Raw genomic sequence first — 25,583 nt, forward strand, 5'->3', positions numbered from 1 at the left:
CACCGCAAAGGGTAAAAAAGTGTTATCCCTGCTGCGGTCTGCTTGTGAAGACTGTTAGATTAAAAGTGATGTGTGTGGGCGGAGTTTTGGGAATGCCGATTCCCACTTTTGATAATCAATCACAATTGCCAGATTAGACTAGACACACAACCAACCGGTATAAGCTTTCACAGTAGTGTTGTAAAAAAAAGAACATGAAGGCTGCGCTCACATTCACAAAAAAATGTTTACAGCCTGGGTGCGGGCTTCAGTAGAGAGTGGGGACCGCCTCAGTTTTAAGCAGTGCTAGCTTCAGCCTTCATGTTCTTTTTTTTACAACACTACTGTGAAAGCTTATACCGGTTGGTTGTGTGTCTTGTCTAATTTGGCAATTGTGATTGATTATCAAAAGTGGGAATCGGCATTCCCAAAACTCCGCCCACACACATCACTTTTAATCTAACAGTCTTCACAAGCAGACCACAGCAGGGATAACACTTTTTTACCCTTTGCAGTGCTATTAACACTTTGAGCCGGGGAGGAGAAGGGTTACAAGTGTTTGCAGAAAAGGCAGCTGGGGGGGATCTGTAAATGTCTCTCACGTACTGGTGTTCTGCTCCTGCACACTGACACTCGCCCCTCCCTCCATAGCGCGACACTGGAGTGCTATGTTTTCTGTGTGATATCATAAACCATATAAAGTCACAGGCAGCAGATGTATTATATACCCCCTGGGGCTGTTTGTAAAGGTTAAAACATACATGATACAACTATAATGAAATGATGCCAAAGTCAGAGCAAAGCATCAACGGAAACAGACTATATTTAAATTGCAGTTTAGTTATATTATTGTTAAGTATAACACTGGTATATTATGGGGGTATGCATGAAGAGAGTAGACCAGGGTGATATTGATATGCAGGGGGGTATGCATAAAGAGAGTAGACCAGGGTGATATTGATATGCAGGGGGGTATGCATGAAGAGAGTAGACCAGGGTGATATTGATATGCAGGGGGTATGCATGAAGAGACCAGGGTGATATTGATATGAAGGGGAGTATGCATGAAGAGACCAGGGGGATATTGATATGAAGGGGGTATGCATGAAGAGACCATGGTGATATTGATATGCAGGGGGGTATGCATGAAGAGACCAGGGTGATATTGATATGCAGGGGGGTATGCATGAAGAGACCATAGTGATATTGATATGCAGGGGGGTATGCATGAAGAGACCATGGTGATATTGATATGCAGGGGGGTATGCATGAAGAGACCAGGGTGATATTGATATGCAGGGGGGTATGCATGAAGAGACCAGGGTGATATTGATATGCAGGGGGGTATGCATGAAGAGACCATAGTGATATTGATATGCAGGGGGCTATGCAGGAAGAGACCAGGGTGATATTGATATGAAGGGGGTATGCATGAAGAGACCATGGTGATATTGATATGAAGGGGGTATGCATGAAGAGACCAGGGTGATATTGATATGCAGGGGGGTATGCATGAAGAGACCAGGGTGATATTGATATGCAGGGGGGTATGCATGAAGAGACCAGGGTGATATTGATATGCAGGGGGGTATGCATGAAGAGACCATGGTGATATTGATATGAAGGGGAGTATGCATGAAGAGACCATGGTGATATTGATATGAAGGGGAGTATGCATGAAGAGACCAGGGTGATATTGATATGAAGGGGAGTATGCATGAAGAGACCATGGTGATATTGATATGAAGGGGAGTATGCATGAAGAGACCAGGGTGATATTGATATGAAGGGGAGTATGCATGAAGAGACCATGGTGATATTGATATGAAGGAGGTATGCATGAAGAGACCATGGTCATATTGATATTCAGGGGGGTATGCATGAAGAGACCAGGGTGATATTGATATGCAGGGGGGTATGCATGAAGAGACCAGGGTGATATTGATATGCAGGGGGGTATGCATGAAGAGACCATAGTGAAGTGATTTCTATTTCAAAATGACCTGCAGAAAATTTTTAACTAAAAAAAATCTCATCGCAGAAAGTGAAAAAAAGTTCTGCTTCTGGGTATGTATGGAAGCCAATGTGTCTCCCCCTTCAAAATTGTGTGATAATTGTGCCATAGCGTCCAAACAAAGTAAGGACAGTACTGCCACAGATAGTAAAGTTGCCCAAGATGATTCATCAGATGAAGGGAGTAGACATAGTTCTACATCATCTCCTTCTGTGTCTACACCAGTTTTGCCCACGCAGGAGACCCCTAGTACTTCTAGCGCGCCAATGCTTGTTACTATGCAACAATTGACGGCAGTAATGGATTACTCCATAGCAAATATTTTATCCAAAATGCCTGCATTTCAGAGAAAGCGCGATTGCTCTGTTTTAAACACTGTAGAGCAGGAGGGCGCTGATGATAATTGTTCTGTCATACCCTCACACCAATCTGAAGTGGCCATGAGGGAGGTTTTGTCAGATGGGGAAATTTCTGATTCAGGTAAAATTTCTCAACAGGCAGAACCTGATGTTGTGACATTTAAATTTAAATTAGAGCATCTCCGCGCACTGCTTAAGGAGGTGCTATCTACTCTGGATGATTGTGACAACCTGGTCATTCCAGAAAAATTGTGCAAGATGGACAAGTTCCTAGAGGTTCCGGTGCACCCCGACGCTTTTCCTATACCCAAGCGGGTGGCGGACATAGTGAATAAGGAGTGGGAGAAGCCCGGTATACCTTTTGTCCCCCCTCCTATATTTAAGAAATTATTTCCTATGGTCGACCCCAGAAAGGACTTATGGCAGACAGTCCCTAAGGTCGAGGGGGCAGTTTCTACACTAGCTAAGCGCACTACTATTCCTATCGAGGATAATTGTGCTTTCAAAGATCCTATGGATAAAAAATTGGAGGGTTTGCTTAAAAAGATTTTTGTACAGCAAGGTTACCTCCTGCAACCTATTTCGTGCATTATTCCAGTCACTACAGCAGCGTGGTTCTGGTTTGAGGAACTAGAAAAGTCGCTCAGTAGAGAGACTCCGTATGAGGAGGTTATGGACAGAATTCACGCACTTAAGTTAGCTAATTCCTTTATTTTAGATGCCGCTTTGCAGTTAGCTAGATTAGCGGCGAAAAATTCAGGGTTTGCAATTGTGGCGCGCAGAGCGCTCTGGCTAAAGTCTTGGTCAGCGGATGTATCTTCCAAGACAAAATTGCTTAATATCCCTTTCAAGGGTAAAACCCTTTTTGGGCCAGAATTGGAAGAATAAGTCTAATTTTCGTTCCTTTCGCAATTTCAGGAACGGACCGGCCTCCAACTCTGCAGCCTCTAGACAAGAGGGTAATGCTTCGCAAACCAAACCAGCTTGGAAACCGATGCAAGGCTGGAACAAGGGTAAGCAGGCCAAAAAGCCTGCTGCTGCTACCAAAACAACATGAAGGAGTAGCCCCCGATCCGGGACCGGATCTAGTTGGGGGCAGACTCTCTCTCTTCGCTCAGGCTTGGGCAAGAGATGTTCAGGATCCCTGGGCACTAGAAATAGTTTCTCAGGGTTATCTTCTGGAATTCAAGGAATTACCACCAAGGGGAAGGTTCCACATGTCTCACTTATCTTCAAACCAAATAAAGAGACAGGCATTCTTACATTGTGTAGAAGACCTGTTAAAAATGGGAGTGATACACATCCAACTGTGGAACAAGGAATGGGGTTTTACTCAAACCTGTTTGTAGTTCCCAAAAAAGAGGGAACTTTCAGACCAATTCTGGATTTAAAGATTCTAAACAAATTTCTCAGAGTGCCATCGTTCAAAATGGAAACTATTCGAACGATTTTACCCACAATCCAGGAGGGTCAATTTATGACTACCGTGGATCTAAAGGATGCGTATCTACATATTCCTATCCACAAAGATCATCATCAGTTCCTAAGGTTCGCCTTTCTGGACAAACATTACCAGTTTGTGGCTCTCCCATTCGGGCTAGCCACTGCTCCAAGGATTTTCACAAAGGTACTCGGGTCCCTTCTAGCGGTTCTAAGACCAAGGGGCATTGCAGTGGCACCTTACTTGGACGACATTCTGATACAAGCGTTGTCTCTTTCAAAGGCAAAGGCTCACACAGACATCGTTCTGGCCTTTCTCAGATCTCACGGGTGGAAGGTGAACATAGAAAAGAGTTCCCTGTCTCCGTCGACAAGAGTTCCTTTCTTGGGGACAATAATAGATTCTTTAGAAATGAAGATTTTCCTGACAGATGTCAGAAAGTCAAAACTTCTAAACGCTTGTCAAGTTCTTCACTCTGTTCCACGACCTTCCATAGCTCAATGCATGGAAGTAGTAGGGTTGATGGTTGCAGGAATGGACATAGTTCCTTTTGCGCAAATTCATCTAAGACCATTACAACTGTGCATGCTGAAACAGTGGAATGGGGACTATACAGACTTGTCTCCAGTGATTCAAGTAGATCAGAAGACCAGAGACTCACTCCGTTGGTGGCTAACCCAGGATCACCTGTCCCAGGGAATGAGCTTCCGCAGACCAGAGTGGGTCATCGTCACGACCGACGCCAGTCTAGTGGGCTGGGGCGCGGTCTGGGACTCCCTGAAAGCTCAGGGTCTATGGTCTTGGGAAGAGTCTCTTCTTCCAATAAACATTCTGGAACTGAGAGCGATATTCAATACTCTCAGGGCTTGGCCTCAACTAGCAAAGGCCAGATTCATAAGATTCCAATCAGACAACATGACGACTGTTGCTTACATCAACCATCAGGGTGGAACAAGGAGTTCCCTGGCGATGAGAGAAGTGACCAAAATCATAAAATGGGCGGAGGATCACTCCTGCCACCTATCTGCGATCCACATCCCAGGAGTGGAAAACTGGGAGGCGGATTATCTGAGTCGTCAGACATTCCATCCGGGGGAGTGGGAACTCCACCCGGAGATATTTGCCCAGTTGACTCAATTATTGGGCATTCCAGACATGGATCTGATGGCGTCTCGTCAGAACTTCAAGGTTCCTTGCTACGGGTCCAGATCCAGGGATCCCAAGGCGACTCTAGTGGATGCATTAGTAGCGCCTTGGGTCTTCAACCTAGCTTTTGTGTTTCCACCGTTTCCTCTCATTCCCAGGCTGGTAGCCAGGATCAAACAGGAGAGGGCCTCGGTGATCTTGATAGCTCCTGCGTGGCCACGCAGGACTTGGTATGCAGACCTGGTGAATATGTCATCGGCTCCACCATGGAAGCTACATTTGAGACAGGATCTTCTAGTACAGGGTCCATTCGAACATCCAAATCTAGTTTCCCTCCAGCTGACGGCTTGGAAATTGAACGCTTGATTTTATCTTAGCGAGGGTTTTCGGATTCTGTGATAGATACTCTGGTACAAGCCAGAAAACCTGTAACTAGAAAGATTTACCATAAAATATGGAAAAGATATATCTGTTGGTGTGAATCCAAGGGATTCTCATGGAGTAAGATCAAAATTCCTAGGATCCTTTTCTTTCTCCAAGAAGGTTTGGATAAGGGATTATCAGCGAGTTCTCTAAAGGGACAGATTTCTGCTTTATCTGTCTTGTTACACAAACGACTGGCAGCCATGCCAGATGTTCAAGCTTTTGTTCAGGCTTTGGTCAGGATAAAGCCTGTTTACAGACCTTTGACTCCTCCCTGGAGTCTGAATTTAGTTCTTTCAGTTCTTCAAGGGGTTCCGTTTGAACCTCTACATTCCATAGATATCAAGATGTTATCTTGGAAAGTTCTGTTTTTGGTTGCTATTTCTTCTGCTAGAAGAGTTTCTGAGTTATCTGCTCTGCAGTGTAATCCACCCTATCTGGTGTTCCATTCAGATAAGGTTGTTTTGCGTACTAAACCTGGTTTCCTTCCAAAGGTTGTTTCCAACAAGAATATTAACCAGGAAATAGTTGTGCCTTCTTTGTGTCCGAATCCAGTTTCAAAGAAGGAACGTTTGTTACACAATTTAGATGTAGTTCGTGCTTTAAAGTTCTATTTAGAAGCAACAAAGGATTTCAGACAAAAGTCTTCTCTGTTTGTCGTTTATTCTGGCAAGAGGAGAGGTCAAAAAGCTACTGCTACCTCTCTTTCCTTTTGGCTGAAAAGCATCATCAGATTGGCTTATGAGACTGCCGGACGGCAGCCTCCCGAACGCATCACAGCTCACTCTACTAGGGCTGTGGCTTCCACATGGGCCTTCAAGAACGAGGCTTCTGTTGATCAGATATGTAAGGCAGCGACTTGGTCTTCCCTGCACACTTTTGCCAAATTCTACAAATTTGATACTTTTGCTTCTTCGGAGGCTATTTTTGGGAGAAAGGTTTTGCAAGCCGTGGTGCCTTCCATTTAGGTAACCTGATTGGCTCCCTTCATCCGTGTCCTAAAGCTTTGGTATTGGTTACCACAAGTTATGGATGACGCCGTGGACCGGACACACCAATGTTGGAGAAAACAGAATTTATGCTTACCTGATAAATTACTTTCTCCAACGGTGTGTCCGGTCCACGGCCCGCCCTGTTTTTTTAATCAGGTTGATGAATTTCTTTCTTTAACTACAGTCACCACGGCACCCTATGGTTTCTCCTGTTTTTCTCCTGTCCGTCGGTCGAATGACTGGGGTGGGCGGAGCCTAGGAGGGACTATATGGACAGCTTTTGCTGTGCTCTTTGCCATTTCCTGTTGGGGAAGAGAATATTCCCACAAGTTATGGATGACGCCGTGGACCGGACACACCGTTGGAGAAAGTAATTTATCAGGTAAGCATAAATTCTGTTTTGCATAAGGAACTCGCACAAAGCCAGAGAGAATTAAGTGGTTTAAAAAGGTTGTATCATCATAATGATAACCCCACTATTAGCAATGAGAATAATGCAGATAATTTTAAATCTCTTAAAGAATACATCAGAAATGAACTGCAGAAATTAAGGGAATAATTTAGATAAAGGAACCCTATTGGGTCAGAAAAAAACTTCCCAAATAGACAGTCACCTCATGTTATAAATTCAGGGAACTGCTATAACTCAGCTGAGGAGGGGGAGGGCATCTCTAGTACAGAGTCAGAGGGCGGAGCCAGCTACCCAAATAGCCCACGTAGTACTAATATACATAAGGGGTCTCCCCATAGTAAATATAGGGCAGATAGGGGGTACTCCAGCCCCAAAAATAAGATCCCTAGGAGAGCCCAAGATACGTCTAATAAGATATATGACACCCCTAAAATAATTACTTTCTTAAAGGATGCAGTACCTAAATTTCCAAAAACGGAACCACTTCTATAATTGACCACTTAGAGACCTATGAAAATGCTTTATCCATAATGATCCATTATGTTACAATTGAGCAGTTAAAAATTTAATTTCTGTCCTGGGTATTTGAAGGTAAATATCACAAATTCTTTGCTTCACTAAAGGATATGAATATTCATTCCTGGAATGAGACAAAACGACAGTGCAGAAAGGAATTCGGGCAATATCGCACTAAAACTGCAGCGAAAATAGCTGTATACGGTTTAAAATGTTATGCAAATTAAAGCCCTATAGAATTCCTTTCTGTACTAAAAAGTGCGTACAGTATGGCTGAAGATTACCCCATATTTGAATGCTCAGAATTTGTGAATTTATTTTTCGAAGCATTGCCTGTGCCCATCAAACTTAATTTAGCTAGAGATTTTTATGAGAAATGCTCATTGGACTGGCTGATCAAAGAGAGTACAAAGTTATACTCTATTCAGCAGTCCAGTGAACAGGGGGTTAAAAGGGAACCGAAGCCCAACCCCAAAATTGTGGCAGAAACTAGGGTGTCACCTAGCCCCCTCAATCTGGAGTCTAAAAAGAAAACCTATGTGGAGGTGGCCCGAGAAAACAGGCCATCCCCACAAAGTTTTAACTCTGCCCCTTCCCCAACACGGGCTGAGGCGCAGAGAGATTATGCTCAAGATGGGGAGCATACCCAGGTAAATAATTATTCCCAAAGAGATGAACGCCCACAAAATAATTGGTATCCCCGTAAAAAGTGGCGAAAATACTCTCAGGGTAACCAGACACCGAAGTAAATACTGCTCCCCAAAATATTAACGCTGAACAAGTTGAACCCCAAAGACAACCACGTCAAAATAGGAACAAAAGATATGATTCTGAGGGATCCCAAGGATCCAGGAATCAGTACCCTGGGACATAAAAAAATCGGTCCATGGGTAAAGATAGCTTGTCCATTCAAGTGGGCCAACTCAGTACGCACGTTAGTCAATTATGTACACTATTTACTAGTATGAGTCAAGTTTTGACAGCTCAGAACCCTAATCCTTTTTTAGGGGTACAGTCAGTGGCCAGCAGTGGACTTCAGGCACAGTCATAAATACTGCAATATTACCTGAGATAGGGGGGAAGAGATTTACCAAATGGAATGATAAATGACAATAATAGTACTAATCATGTTCTCTCCCCACAGACCGGAAACGGACGATTTAGCTGTGATGACGAGCAACCTCAGCCTGAAAGCTCTAACAAATCTTTTCCTTTGCAGTATTCTCTTAACCTTATTTCCACAAATGCAGTACACAAGAACCCAGTCGACCCTATTATAAAGGGGAATGAAAGTAGTTCTGCATCAGGTAACACGGCAGATTCAGGTAACACGTAGCGAAGCCCACACATGTGTGATAATGCCAATTTTATGTGTGAAATGATAGACACTGCAGGGAGATATTATGTATTAGCTGAGCTCCAGGATTCAGTCTCCAACCCTATCATGGGATTGATTGACACTGGATCTCAGGCAACTGTTTTTTCCCACAGGTACTACACACAGCTAAATGAGCTAACACCCCACAAACCTAAAATAAAATAATTTTATGGTTCTCTAATAGGTGTTTGGGGTGACGCTCTAAAAGTCTACGGTACTGCATGGTTAAAATTGAAAGTGGGGAACAGGGTAATAAGACACCCTGTCATTATAGTGGATCTGCCAACTTACTGATCGTTTAATTATTGGTAGTGATCTCCTGAAGCGATTGAGCACCATATTTGATTGCATAAATAATGTAATTTGGTCACAAGTAAAAAGGCCTATTAATTATGAACGATCCGTTATATCTCGCACCCGACATAACTGTCACGTGGTGGAAGAGAAGCCAGATGCTGTGGAGATTCATTTTAGGAATGACTCTATACCTGAAATCGCTATCCTAAAAATAGATGATCAGACTCCTTTAAGTGGCTCTGATGGTAATACTTTTAAAATTTCGCCTGGAAAGATAGAAAATATTTCCTTAGACGGCGATGTATTAACCATATCTCTCCACAAGGGGGACCATAAAATCCCTAAAGGGGAAGGCCACACTCAATACCTCGCAGGAATTGAGAGAGTTAAGGATGATCTATTTATCCCTATGCAAGTGCATGGCCTGGGCAAAACCAAATATGCTAAATTGAACTTAAAACAGGAAGCTAGCTATATAAGCGAAGGCTTATTAGCGCAGATAGCTGAACCTAAGGTGATTAAATATCTTTCTCCCCAAGACCACTGTGTCCAGGACCTGGATGACAGGTCTGAAAGTTATAACATCACAGCTAAATGTTTATGATCTATCTCTATAGGTAATGAATCAGCAAAACACTTGTTTTTGTGTTTAAAATACTCCTCATAATCAAATATACATTGGCAATGATCTCCTATATAGATATGCCATACAAATAGATTTGGTTAACTCTTGCCTCTGGAGCTGGTTAAAGAGGGACCCTGAAGTATTTCAGGATGAAACGCAGCCCTGAAATCAAACCTGCAAATGCCATATGCTGTGAATATGCAGGCGTCTAACGATGTTATAATCCCTGCTGGGGCTGATAAATTCCTCTTATCCTTACAGGTAAAGAGAGGTCAGAAATTAAAAACTTCTGAAACACTAATTTGCCTCTCCCATAGAATGCATCATCTGGGTATAACAATGACCCATACTCCTATGGTAAATATTGAAACTATTCCAATACATGTTATTGTGCATAACATGACTCCAAAGGATATAACCTTATCCAAGGGAACTACTATAGGATATGCGCTGGAATCAAGTTATTACACTTTTGGATTCCAGAATAATGTAATTGGGCTAATACCTTAAAGATACTTAACTGAAGAACAATTAATAGAACATGCCTTTGCATCTATGCCAGAGGGACTATTTACAATTCAGTCTATTATCCCTTCAGCTCAGAGGAAGGCATCTGTAAAATTGAAGAAGCCTCTCTAGTATTTGATCAGCCGATCAAAGATCAAGAATACCCCAATACCCCATGGGGGCAATGTAAGTTATAATCAAGGGGACCTCACCTCTTGGTTGGAAGAAGCCTATGAAATAGGACAGTCTGAAATCTTTCCACGATTTCAGCAAATAATCGAAGAGCAAATATCTTTAGCTAATGGCTGTTCCTGTGATGATGAATGCCAACAGCTATGAGAACTCCTGATGGAGTACAAGGATATTTTTGCTAGGGATTCTTATGACTGTGGGACTCCAGACTTGCACATTGCAAGAATCATCCAAACAGATCCCAATGCACCACCTGTCTTTGTTAAACAATACAGACTTCCTTTAGCATCATATGATTCTCTTGCAGAAATCATAAGGAACTTGGAAGAAAGAGCTATTATCAGACAGGTGCATAGCTCTTATAACAATCCTATTCTAGGTGTTCTTAAGCCCAATGGACAATGGCGTTTGTGTGCTGACTTATGACAGCTAAACAAACGAGTGTACATGTCTGGCTGGCCTGTGCCATATATTGACCAGTGCCTAGCGCAGATGCAGGGATCTAAAATATTCACTGCCATTGATTGTGCACAGGGATCTTGGACCATAAATGTGGTTTATGCGCCCCCTCTTTTCTATCTCATTTTTATTTTCAAGATTGTATACAGTTTTCCTCATGAGTGAAAAATATGAAAATTTGTCGCCATTTTCTAATAGTCATAGTATTTTTTATTCATATAGAAAAATTGAACTAAAAAATTGTACCTAATAATGGAACACAACAATATGTAGAGCATCTGAATAGTCTTAATGAAATACAGCAGAATCAATGACTTCATTAAGACCTAAAGGAAGCAAGGACTGGTATCTGTATATCCAATGGGTCTCCCTTTATCTGTTTGGGAAATCTATTGTAACTAGCACTACGGGGAATGTTCTCTATGGGAGTTTTTCTCATAGGACAAATACCACTTGAATGTTCCATAGCGGTGCGTCTTGAAACACTATTTTTTAAAGACTTTTTTTTGTCACATTCCTTAGATCTCCCCAAACTGCATAAGGGTAGAGTTAAACCCCCTGGAAGACCAATAATAGCGCGGATTAACAGCATTACTGACAAATTGTCAGAGTATATTGACACTTTTCTGCTGAAATATGTGTATAGGTTACTCTCTTACATCAAAGACACCACAGATTTACTCAATAAATTAAATTATATTAAACGTAAAAAAGAGCTCTCTATGGTTGTCTTGTGATGTGAAAGTGCTTTATTCCAACATCTCCCATGACATAGGTATTGAGGCAATTCGGACCTACTTAGAGAGGGATTTATATATGCCAGATATTTAAAAATAATATTTGATTATCCTTATTGATTATATACTTAAGCATAATTACTTCCAATTCCTAGACAAATTCTATCTACTGATCAGAGGAACAGCCATGGGCACCAGATTTGCCCCTAGTTTTGCAAATCGTTTTATGTAGTTTTTTTTGAAGATTTGTATATATATATTATTCCAAATGGAGGGGCAATCTGGTGTTCTATGGCCGTTATATTGACGATTTGAGAATTTTTGCCCACACAATAATAACAGTATGGGGATTAATTTTACCTTAAATATACAGGAAGAGCAAATTGAGTTTTCTTTCTAATGACACAATGAGTTCACGGATCATCTAATTACTATTGGCAATATCACTCCTGCCCAACAGGAGGCGGCAAAGAGCACCACAGCAAAGCTGTTAAATATCACATCCCTTCCCTCTAACCCCAGTCATTCTCTTTGCCTACGTTAGAGCAAGGAAGTGGTAAAGTTAGGTGTTAGTAATAGATTCTTCAAGCAAGATTTTATTATTTTTTTAAGTAGTACAAGATTGTGCTGCTTTGTTCTGGGGTGTAGCCGTAGTCCATATCAGTCTCTTCAGTAGAGCAGTGGTGGCTTTAGAGCAATGGGAACTTGTGGGACATAATTCTCACTGCGCCTCCCATGTAATTTATCCTGCCCTAATCCTGATAGCCTGAGTAAGATTACTCAGTCTTTATCTTTTTCTCCACAGGGCTATGTGAGGGAGAGGACCTCTCAAACCTGGTGAGCTGCCTTGCTGTCTGGCAGATTTAAGAGGTAAGTGCTGACTTATTATTCTGGGTCTGGGAAATAAAAGGATCTCAGAGGAAGTTGGAGCACTTTATTTACTTGGGACATAAATCCTCATATAGATAAAAGGAGGGGACTTATACGACAGCACTTTAGGCAGGCACTGGGGCTGAGGAGATATTTTAGGCTCAGTGTGAGGTGGTTTTTCACTGCTCCCGGCGGCTTAACTTTAGCATAAGATGCCGACCGGAAGATTTCTTTTTGAGACGCCCACGATGGGCGTAGCTATGTGAGGCGGCAATTTGGGTTGCGCGCCACTTTCTCAGCACTTCCTGATATCGGGAGGAATGAGAGTGTTATAAACAAATTCCTCAGAGTGATAAGAAATGCGTTAGGACTGGACAGCGGTTCGTTATCAGCTACAGCTGAGTTCCGGATCTTTTGCTGAGGGGATTGTAGCTGGTGTCCGCAGGGCAGGTAGGCACCTCAGCAAAGTTAAGCTGAGGTGTAGAGGTGTTCTGCAATATTTGTTTAGCTATTTAGCCCTCTCTGCATACAAAACTAAAAAAGTTACGTTTTAAAATTTAAAGAGACAGTAACGTTTTTTTCTGGTTTAAGTTTATTAAAAAAATTAAGCTTTTTATTTGATTATTTCATCCATTGTGAGTCAGAATTTTTAATTTTAATAAATATATATATTTATTCAGATCTGACTGGTCAGTAGAAAAATATTCATTTCTGTCAGACAAACTGACTTCAATCATGTGTAATTCTCCCCCCACTGAACAGGTAAAGTTATTCAAAAGGCAACATTTGCTCTTAATTGGAAGTGCAAACTTATTGTTCAGCTCTTCCCCAATTTAGTATGTAAAATTATTCTAAAACACCCCAATGAGGGAAATAAACATTTGGCTTGTTAAACTTTGACAACCATCTCAGGATACCATTTGTCTTTCAAACTGGAAAGGTGTGAGATGATCTCCAAAGTGACATGTTTTGTGAGAATTTCAGCATTACTCTCAGGTGCAAAAAGACCCCATGTGGTGAGTAAAAGATGAAGAGTCTGGGAACTGATTTAGAAGAAAAAGCAGTGGGGGTTTTAAGAAAAAAAAATGGCCTTTAACAAAAAGGCACATTTTTAAAATGTAACTATATATATATATATATATATATATATATATATATATGTGTGTATGTGTGTATTGTGTGTGTATATATACATGCATATTTTGAAAGCATGAATACATTAGCCTCTGTGTTTTTAAAGAATATAAATAGATATTTGTGGACTAAAAAAAATAAATATTAATGAAACTTATTATTTTATTTCAGGTGGACCATGGGCAAAATTACTGCATGCAAGAATTGTGGGAGACATAGAGCATACTATATTATGTGAAAACATATTAGATATAGAAATGCCAGGATACTGATAAAATTGTAATACATTTTAAGCTAATAATTAGCAGTATTAAATTGCCTTAATATAATACAATGTTAATAATATAACATATTTGGTATCAGAATAATCAGAAAAAATAATCTAATACTACCCATCTATAATTGGGGTTATATATGATTAATGCAGAGAGTGTAATCTGATTAAATAACCATTTTATGAGAATAATTATCTTGTTAAAAATGTTTAGAAATGTTAAGGTGAATTTGTTTTGTTTGTATGTATGTCTACTGCCACCCAGTGTTATGTTGCGAGAATTGCAGCCATAAGATGATTGGTTGTTGCAAGGATGCATCTCCTTGGTAACATATATTTCCAGATGAACCAATCCGAGACAAGGTTTCCGTTTTGGGCGTTTCCAAATTTACCCATGATGGAAAACTGATATAAAGTGAATGCAGGATAGAGAAAAGAGAGATTTCTGCTAAGCTAAACTTGTAACTGGTTTGTTGGGCGCGAAATACCACTTTACTCAAGCAAAGCTAATCTACCTTTCTCATTGATTGCGATATACAATTATTGGTGATCTGAGGTAAAATAATTCCTATTAAGGAATATTGGATATCGATTGCTCTTTACCCTGGTAACATATTCAAGGTTATTGGTAAGACTATTAGTTAAATTATAAGTCACTGCAGTTTAAAGTACAGTTGAAAGATTTAAAGAAGCAGTTTGTATTTCAAGTTAATATTTCATAAACCTAGGTATTGTTTAAATAGCCCAGTAAACTAAACAAGTATTTTGACGTGCCCTCCATGGTGGAAGTATTTTCTGTACCAGATAGGGCTACAGAGATTAATCCTAAGGAATGGAAGAGACCGGGTGTCCCTTTTTCTCCATCCCCTATTTTTTTTTTTTTTTTTCATGAATTTTATTTGGTTTTTAACATAACATATAATAATTGGAGACTCGCAGGTCTCCTGCTCAAAGTGACACATTTTCTAGAAATTAAGGATTCTATAAGTCCAAAGTGACACAATTTCTAGAAATTAAGGATTCCATAAGCATATTAATACGATGGCAGAAGTATACAAGAAACATGCATAGACAAAAAAAAAAAAAAAAAATGAAAGAAGAAGTACATGAATACTGTTATAAGTGTCTAGGTACTAAAGGTTTTGACAAATGTAAATTCCTCCTATGACACAAGGGGACACTCTTGGCCCCCTAATAAGTTAGTAAAATGTAATGGAGGAAAACTGAAGCTATAGGTGGTCACTCATGGACCATTAATGTAATAACATTGCCACTTTTGGGCTATCTACGCATAATAATTAATAACAGTAATAGGGGAACAGATGGAAGACACAGTTAGAAACAAAACCACCCTTCGACTTTAGCGCCCGCTGGTACATAAATCAGAGGAAGTAAAACTATAGTTTAATGCCAAGAGTATAACCAAATGTGTAACCTGTAAAAAAAAAGGCCAAACCTCACAGTAAATGTAGAATGTAAAGCAACACCTTGATACCATATTTGATAATTACAATAGAACTCTATGTACAAAGTGTACATTCCCTAGCAGGTGAGGTTGTGAATTGCCCTGGGAGTCAATAGCGAAATTGGGCCTCTTAACCATTAAATTGCATGACAATTAAAGTTGAAAAATGTAATGTAAGGGACAAGGGAGCATATTATGTGAGTGCAGGATTATTTGTTGAGCGCAGGTGACTCAGTTATGCACTTTACAATGACAAGAGGAGGAAACTTAATTGGCACTAAAAAAAACCAAAAAAAAACACCCTGTAGACAGAGAGTAATATAAAACATGCAGTTTCAATACATTCGCTTTATGAGATCCTTGGTGTAACATGAGTCCTGGTAACTCTAGTAATAGATGTTATTCATAAACGGCTCTATCCTGTGGAGACACAGGTAAGACAGGCTGACAGCGTGAGAAATGCAAACAAATAGTTATACGTAAAAGTCACAAAGGAGGGCCTCAAATATCGAGATTTCTGGTTTTTGAAAAGCCTTGTTAGACCTGAGCTACTAGGCTTATGGCAGTTGCGTCTCGCTGCTAATGTCTATAATCAATACAACCGTAGGCTTCTGTGATGTTAGGACTCGAGTTGGTAAAAAACATCAACTAGTATGAAAGCTTCCCTGCAGAACTTAGCGGGCAGTTGTGGGATTTTGAAGGGCCCTCTAAGAAAGGGAAAAGTGCAGCTCTCTAACCTATGCCCACTCTGCTGAATGAAATAAAGAGTCTTACCAGCATGTTTCTGAACAAGTGAGGGCGAGGCTGCAGGAGACCAAGGGTCCTAGCTTTCGGTAATCCCCTTCCACTAACTGCGTCTTTATTGCTAGAGATCAGGGGTTGTGACCCAAAAAGAATATCCAGGGTCAGAGACCCTGGGTTACGCCATGCCTGACTACTGTTCATCTGGGCGTACTCAAGTCCGGAAACGATTTCCTCTCTGATCGCTGCTCCAGCTTGCACTGAGACCAGGGGTGGTCGAGTCGGCATGATGCTCCTAGTTAATCTCGACAGCTCCGGTGAAGCAGAAACAGAGATGTTCCGTTTTTTGGCAGGGACCCCAGCTGCACCTCCAGGGTTGCGATGAGCAGCGTACTCCTTTAGCAGATAAGGTATAGACATTGCCTTCACCTTTGTTTCAGAATCAGATGATGGACTTATGATGTCTAAGTCCACAGTGACCGGTATATCTCTTAAGGCTGCAGGGCTCTCAATTCGGAGCTGTAAGGTAGGTATAAATCTCCATCCGGATGTTTGAAAGATGCAGCTCCCACTGCTAAGCCTCGGCAGCGTATGATTCAGCTCAGCTCCATTTGGGAATGCGGATCTCCTCTCCAAACTGATCGGGTGCCCCATCGGTTCGCCAGGCGGCTTACACACAGTGGCTAGGTCACTGTTTGGGGAGTTTTCACCATGGAGTGAACTTTGCGGATGTTTGGTAGATAGAATCTCAGCAGGCGTTTGGATCAGATACCTTAGGGATTCGGCTTGTAGCTCCTGCGACTCTCCTTTAGCTCTTGCACATATGCCTTTTAGGGAGGCAAATTCCCCATCTAGAATTGCGCGCAGCTTACTGAAGTGGGATTCCAGCATGGCTGTAACTTCCCGGCGGTTCAGTTTAGGTTCCAGCGCCATATTTAGAGGACAGTGCGTGAGTGTTGTGTAGAAACGTTATGCCCCTTTTCTCCTTAGGTAGTAGTATTTCCGATGTCAGGAACTATGTAACAGGTTATTCTCCTTCTGATCCTTATTCAAGAGTTATCAGTATCTATGCACTGAAGGTTGTGTAGTAAATAGTACTACTCGTAACCCCGGTCTCCCAGGGGGGGGAATATGCGAAAGCCCCAGCTCCAGGACCTGCCAGACACTTAATAAATGCGGCAGCCTTGAGGCCTAGCTGCAAAACTTTGACAGAGCGGTCAATCCATAGAGTTTCCCCCAGGACTGTCAATTTTTTGAGTCTTATAGTATCCCTCTGGCCCTTATCTACAGAATTAGAAACCTTTGAAGAGAAAAACAATAAAATATTGTAGAAAACACTGCAGTGGAACCAGGAGCTCCCACAAAACACGTCCTGTCTCTGCAACTGTAGGCTCCGCCCCCCCTATTTTTAAAAAGATGTTTCCTATAGCAGACTCTATCAAGGAGTCTTGGCAGATGGTACCCAAGGTGGAAGGGGCAATTTCCACGCTAGCCAAGAGAACTACTATTCTCATAGAGGAAAGTTCCTTTAAGGATCCGATGCATAAGAAGTTAGAGGGATTGCTCAAGAGAATGTATGTACACCAGGGTTTACAATGGCAACCTGTGGTTTGTATTGCTACTGTCACTAGGGCGACAGCATACTGGTTTGATGCGTTGTCTGATTCTATTCGGACAGACACTTCCCTCGATGAAATCCAGGATAGGATAAAGGCTCTTAAGTTGGCCAACTCCTTTATTACAGATGCTTCCCTTCAGGTTATTAAGCTGGGAGCTAAGATTTCCGGCTTTGCCATATTTGCTCGCAGAGCGTTATGGTTAAAATCTTGGTCTGTGGATGTGTCATCTAAGTCTAAACTTTTGGCGATTCCTTACAAGGGAAAGACCTTGTTTGGACCCGGTTTGACAGAGATAATTTCTGATATTACGGAAGGTAAGGGACATTCCCTCCCTCAGGATAAGAGAAATAAACAAAAAGGATGTCGGAGTAATTTTCGTTCCTTTCGAAAGATAAGGTAGGAAGATCTTCAGGGGCTTAGTGTTAGGTTTATTTAAGGGGGGTTTGGGTTAGATTAGGGGTATGTGGGTGGTGGGTTGTAATGTTGGGGGGGGTATTGTATGTTTTTTTCCAGGCAAAAGAGCTGAATTCTTTGGGGCATGCCCCGCAAATGGCCCTTTTAAGGGCTGGTAAGGTAAAAGAGCTTTTCTATTTTAATTTTAGAATAGGGTAGGGCATTTTTTTATTTTGGGGGGCTTTGTTATTTTATTAGGGGGCTTAGAGTAGGTGTAATTAGTTTAAAATTGTTGTAATATTTTTCTAATGTTTGTAAATATTTTTTTATTTTTTGTAACTTAGTTCTTTTTTATTTTTTGTACTTTAGTTAGTTTATTTAATTGTATTTATTTGTAGGTATTGTATTTAATTAATTTATTGATAGTGTAGTGTTAGGTTTAATTGTATTTAATTGTAGGTATTTTATTTCATTAATTTATTACTAGTGTAGTGTTAGGTTTAATTGTAACTTAGGTTAGGATTTATTTTACAAGTAATTTTGTAATTATTTTAACGAGGTAGCTATTAAATAGTTATTAACTATTTAATAGCTATTGTACCTGGTTAAAATAAATACAAAGTTGCCTGTAAAATAAATATAAATCCTAAAATAGCTACAATATAATTATAATTTATATTGTAGCTATATTAGGGTTTATTTTACAGGTAAGTATTTAGCTTTAAATAGGAATAATTTATCTAATAAGAGTTAATTTATTTCGTTAGATTTAAATTATATTTAACTTAGGGGGGTTTTAGTGTTAGGGTTAGACTTAGCTTTAGGGGTTAATACATTTATTATAGTAGCGGTGAGGTCCGGTCGGCAGATTAGGGGTTAATAAGTGTAGGTAGGTGTCGGCGACGTCGAGGGGGGCAGATTAGGGGTTAATAAATATAATATAGGGGTCGGCGGTGTTAGGGGCAGCAGATTAGGGGTACATAAGTATAACGTAGGTGGCGGCGGTGTGCAGTCGGCAGATTAGGGGTTAAAAAATTTAATCGAGTGGCGGCGATGTGGGGGGACCTCAGTTTAGGGGTACATAGGTAGTTTATGGGTGTTAGTGTACTTTAGAGCACAGTAGTTAAGAGCTTTATGAACCGGTGTTAGCCCAAAAAGCTCTTAGCTCCTGACTTTTTTCTGCGGCTGGAGTTTTGTCGTTAGATTTCTAACGCTCACTTCAGCCTAATCTGCCGACCGGACCTCACCGCTACTATAATAAAGTTATTAACCCCTAATCCGCCTCACTCCCGCCTCAATAACCCTATAAGAAATAGTATTAACCCCTAATCTGCCCTCCCTAACATCGCCGACACCTAACTTCAATTATTAACCCCTAATCTGCCGACCGGACCTCGCTGCTACTCTAATAAATGTATTAACCCCTAAAGCTAAGTCTAACCATAACCCTAACACCCCCCTAAGTTAAATATAATTTTATTCTAACAAAATAAATTAACTCTTATTAAATAAATTATTCCTATTTAAAGCTAAATACTTACCTGTAAAATAAATCCTAATATAGCTACAATATAAATTATAATTATATTGTAGCTATTTTAGGATTTATATTTATTTTACAGGCAACTTTGTATTTATTTTAACCAGGTACAATAGCTATTAAATAGTTAATAACTATTTAATAGCTACCTAGATAAAATAATTACAAAATTACCTGTAAAATAAATCCTAACCTAAGTTACAATTAAACCTAACACTACACTAGCAATAAATTAATTAAATAAAATACCTACAATTAAATACAATTAAACCTAACACTACACTATCAATAAATTAATTAAATACAATACCTACAAATAAATACAATTAAATAAACTAACTAAAGTACAAAAAATAAAAAAGAACTAAGTTACAAAAAATAAAAAAATATTTACAAACATTAGAAAAATATTACAACAATTTTAAACTAATTACACCTACTCTAAGCCCCCTAATAAAATAACAAAGCCCCCCAAAATAAAAAAATGCCCTACCCTATTCTAAAATTAAAATAGAAAAGCTCTTTTACCTTACCAGCCCTTAAAAGGGCCATTTGTTGACGTTGAGGGGGGCAGATTAGGGGTTAATAAATATAATATAGGGGTCGGCGGTGTTAGGGGCAGCAGATTAGGGGTACATAAGTATAACGTAGGTGGCGGAGGTGTGCAGTCGGCAGATTAGGGGTTAAAAAATTTCATCGAGTGGCGGCGATGTGGGGGGACCTCAGTTTAGGGGTACATAGGTAGTTTATGGGTTTTAGTGTACTTTAGAGCACAGTAGTTAAGAGCTTTATGAACCGGCGTTAGCCCAAAAAGCTCTTAACTCCTGACTTTTTTCTGCGGCTGGAGTTTTGTCGTTAGATTTCTAACGCTCACTTCAGCCAAGACTCTAAATACCGGCATTAGAAAGATCCCATTGAAAAGATAGGATACGCAATTGGCGTAGGTGGATCTGCGGTATGGAAAAGTTGCGGCTGCAAAGTGAGCGTTAGACCCTTTCCTGAATGACTCCAAATACCAGCGGGCGGTAAAAACCAGCGTTAGGAGCCTCTAACGCTGGTTTTGACGGCTACCGCCAAACTCTAAATCTAGGCGTCTGTGTACTGATGCAAGACTTAAGAACCTGGGGTGTATCAGGCACGACTTGGAACATCGAACACACAGGCTTCTTAATACCTAACAGTAGCACAACATCGTTGCTCTCAGATGTAGCTGACAACATTTTGTCCCCAGAGGCTAAATGGACTAAGCTTGAAGGCCCTCTTGCATCGCACCCCCCTGCTTTGCAGACACAGACAGGCAATTCACCAGCATTATCCCCAGTACAGGCTGCGACCCCTATTTCGGATAATTTGCCCACAACTTACGATTTGAAAGCCTGCTTGTCTGTGGCAAGAATTACGGAACCGCCATTTCCCCGTGGTGCTCATGCAGAAACCTCTCCTGATTGTGGCGCAGTGGAGATGAAACGCGGTAACAAAAAGCTGGGCCGAGGACTTCCTGCTGTAGGCGGAGCACACAGGTAGCACAGGTGTTAGCTCCCGCTCCAAGTACGCGCTGCTTGGAGAGAATCATCTACCAGCGGTTTGCAGATTCTTCCTTGGCCATGGAAATCATATATCCGGCCCGGATTTTGGCTCCTGTGATCCCGCAACAGAAGTCCCTAAAAGCAGCCTGAGGGGTGCTTGTTGGCTTAAGCACACTGCTAATTTAACCAGATACCTGGACATACCACACCTTGCCTACTATACACAGTTTAAGAAACAGTTAAGGCGGTCTGTGTCATCTACAGGTGGAATCAAGTGCACTGGATCTATTCTGTACATACAGGAGCTTCCTCAGTCACCACTATTTGAAAGGTGCGGTGGACAGACATACAGGGCTCGGTCCCTGGTTAATCTAGAAACAGACTCGGACTGGTATTACTTACCATGTGTGGGGGTCCCGCTTGTCCGATCCTAGTAATTGGTTGCTGTCTCCAGTGCACCCGGACGACACGAAGCGGAGGAATACAGAAGGGCGTGCAGCGCCTCTCGACGTCGGATCCTGTTGTCAGGTACAGAGGAGAACCTGGAGGGGCAAACGTGCCAACTTACCCACCCACGCATGTTGCGGCCTCTTGTGAAGTAACGCTGGAGCGTGAAGTCCGGTAGAGGCCGCGCGGACTGGCAGGTCATCAGTGTGGGCGGAGGTTTTTTTCCTTTGGGTCTTTTTGCAACGCACTTCCAGAGCATAACGAACACCGGACCTGGTGTAGCGGTGCGTGCCGTGGTGTTGGGATTGGAGTCCATCGATTGAGGGTCCGGTTGATCGCTATTTTCCCCCTCTAAACACAGCCAGGTATATGAAGTTGCTGGTGTTTGGCCCCGTCCACACGCCGGCAAACACTCTGTGAGACGGTCGGTATAAGAGCAATGCTGTGACAGGTGGAGTCTATATAAAAGTGGAGTGGACAGACTGTAACGTGCACTAAGCCCGGTGAGCTGTTTAATTATGATTATAACACCCAGAAGTATACCAGAAAAATTCACTGGGTTATAGATTAGACTGTATGATATGATATGACTTTGAACGGTGCTCAGAACTTTTGTCGTTGACCTTGCTGGGGTTATATTTTGTGTGGACTGGGTCACTGGATAAACCACTACAACATCCCTGATCTTAGACAAATTTGGTTGTGTGTTAATACTGAGAAAATACGGGATATACTGTGGAGCAGTGGAACTCCATCTGGACTTTTATGTTATATTAGAAAAAGTCGTTTTAAGAATGTCCCAGAAGGAAGCAACTACCTTTGTTAAAATTGTGATCAGTTTATTATTAGTTTTTTTAGGTTACGTATAAGATTTAAATTGATAGAGTGCTAGTTTAGGCATATCACAGAGTATCCTTTTCAGTTTAATCAATAAGGATATAAGTTCTATCTGCTAGATCATTTAGTTACACAATAGCAACTGTAGCAAAGATAATATAAGGTAATTTATTTACAGCCTTGTTTGTTGCCTTTTTCCTTTTTACAGCAGACAGCATTGTTGTGTTTAGAAGGAATGTTCTGAAGGCAGATAATACAGTTTCCATACAAGAAAAAACTTTCTTTATTTGCATTTGGGGTTTAGGCCGTAGTCTTTAGCTTTTACTGAACTGTGAAAAGTTGATAACAATGTCTTTGCAGGTTGCCTTTAAGATCTAAACGACTTGATTTTGAATTGTGTCATATTTCAGAGTACCCTATCTGGTTATTTAAGTTCTATCCGTCAGAATACCTGAATTATATTATAGTAACTGCTGCAAAAGCTATATAAGGTAATTTAATCACAACTGGTTTGTCTTTCATTAATTGAAAATAGCACTGGTTTCAAACTGATGCCCTTGAAATTAGATAGTACAGTATCACTATAGGGATGATATGCACTATCAGTATTATAGACTAGCCCATAATTCTCATAAAACACGATTGGGTGTGTGCTTTAAAGTATTTTTGTTAGTTTTAAAAGAGCACATATACTAAGCACTCGCACAGAATTTAGAGGTTCCTGCTAAGGCAGGGATATATAGTATCACTGAGTAATAAGGAAGTGTACGTGGAGTTTAGATAGATGTAATATTTTACATTACCTGAAGCTCTCTATTTGAGAGATCTCCCATACATAGCTTTGGGTCTGCTTTTTGACACAATTTGCCCGGTATAAGGTCTATAGATACAGCCTGGCATGTATATTCACTAACAGAAGCTGACTAGTGCGAGTTCCGCTTCTTTTCATACAAACACATTTATTATTTATTCACTTTAGGGCATAGATTAGTGTGCACATAGTTATAGGTGTTAGTTAGAGCATATAATAAAAGTTCAATCAATATAGTGTGTGCAAGGTAATTGATTGCTGACAGGAGTATGTGAGTCTTTAAATTTTTGCACGTAACATATTAATTGGAAATTTACATAAGGACGTTGGTTAGTGGCACAAACAGCTACAGGTTAGGTAAATCCTTTGGACAGAACCTTTTTTTTTTTTTCTCTCTCTTTTCTTCTGTTATGTGTGATCAGTCCACGGGTCATCATTACTTCTGGGATATAACTCCTCCCCAACAGGAAATGCAAGAGGATTCACCCAGCAGAGCTGCATATAGCTCCTCCCCTCTACGTCACTCCCAGTCATTCTCTTGCACCCAACGACTAGATAGGATGTGTGAGAGGACTATGGTGATTATACTTAGTTTTTATAACTTCAATCAAAAGTTTGTTATTTTACAATAGCACCGGAGCGTGTTATTGCCTCTCTGGCAGAGTTTGAAGAAGAATCTACCAGAGTTTTTACTATGATTTTAACCGGAGTAGTTAAGATCATATTGCTGTTTCTCGGCCATCTGAGGGAGGTAAAAGCTTCAGATCAGGGGACAGCGGGCAGATGAATCTGCATTGAGGTATGTAGCAGTTTTTATTTTCTGAATGGAATTGATGAGAAAATCCTGCCATACCGTTATAATGACATGTATGTATACTCTACACTTCAGTATTCTGGGGATGGTACTTCACTGGAATTACTCTGTAAAAAATACATTAGACCTTTTAATAGGTATTTATTATGTTAAACGTTTTTGCTGGAATGTAGAATCGTTTGCATTTTCTGAGGTACTGAGTGAATAAATGTTTGGGCATTATTTTTCCACTTGGCAGTTGCTTGTTTTAATTGTGACAGTTTCGTTTCTCTCTCACTGCTGTGTGTGAGGGGGAGGGGCCGTTTTTGGCGCTCTTTGCTACGCATCAAAAATTTCCAGTCAGTTACTCTTGTATTTCCTGCATGATCCGGTTCATCTCTAACAGAACTCAGGGGTCTTCAAACTTCTTTGAAGGGAGGTAGATTCTCTCAGCAGAGCTGTGAGACTTATATATTGACTGTGATTAAAAACGTTGCTCTGTTATTTTTACGTTTCAAATTTAATTATTGTTACTTTACTAATGGGAACAAACCTCTGCTAAAAGTTGTGTTGTTTTCAAGGATTGATGCTATAACAGTTTTTCAGTTCATTATTTCAACTGTCATTTAATCGTTTTAGTGCTTCTTTGAGGCACAGTACGTTTTTGTTAAATAGATTGTAACCAAGTTGCAAGTTTATTTGCTAGTGTGTTAAACATGTCTGATTCAGAGGAAGATACCTGTGTCATTTGTTCCAATGCCAAGGTGGAGCCCAATAGAAATTTATGTACTAACTGTATTGATGCTACTTTAAATAAAAGCCAATCTGTACAAATTGAACAAATTTCACCAAACAGCGAGGGGAGAGTTATGCCGACTAACTCGCCTCACGTGTCAGTACCTGCATCTCCCGCCCGGGAGGTGCGTGATATTGTGACGCCTAGTACATCTGGGCGGCCATTACAGATAACATTACAAGATATGGCTACTGTTATGACTGAAGTTTTGGCTAAATTACCAGAACTAAGGGGCAAGCGTGATCACTCTGGGGTGAGAACAGAGTGCGCTGATAATACTAGAGCCATGTCTGATACTGCGTCACAGCTTGCAGAGCATGAGGACGGAGAGCTTCATTCTGTGGGTGACGGTTCTGATCCAAACAGATTGGATTCAGATATTTCAAATTTTAAATTTAAATTGGAGAACCTCCGTGTATTACTAGGGGAGGTTTTAGCGGCTCTTAATGATTGTAACACTGTTGCAATACCAGAGAAATTGTGTAGGTTGGATAAATACTTTGCGGTACCGGCGAGTACTGACGTTTTTCCTATACCTAAGAGACTAACTGAAATTGTTACTAAGGAGTGGGATAGACCCGGTGTGCCGTTCTCACCCCCTCCAATATTTAGAAAGATGTTTCCAATAGACGCCACCACACGGGACTTATGGCAAACGGTCCCTAAGGTGGAGGGAGCAGTTTCTACTTTAGCTAAGCGTACCACTATCCCGGTGGAGGATAGCTGTGCTTTTTCAGATCCAATGGATAAAAAATTAGAGGGTTACCTTAAGAAAATGTTTGTTCAACAAGGTTTTATATTGCAACCCCTTGCATGCATCGCGCCGATTACGGCTGCGGCAGCATTTTGGATGGAGTCTC

Source organism: Bombina bombina, chromosome 2, assembly GCF_027579735.1.
Source record: "Bombina bombina isolate aBomBom1 chromosome 2, aBomBom1.pri, whole genome shotgun sequence".
NCBI classification, from domain to species: Eukaryota; Metazoa; Chordata; class Amphibia; order Anura; family Bombinatoridae; genus Bombina; species Bombina bombina.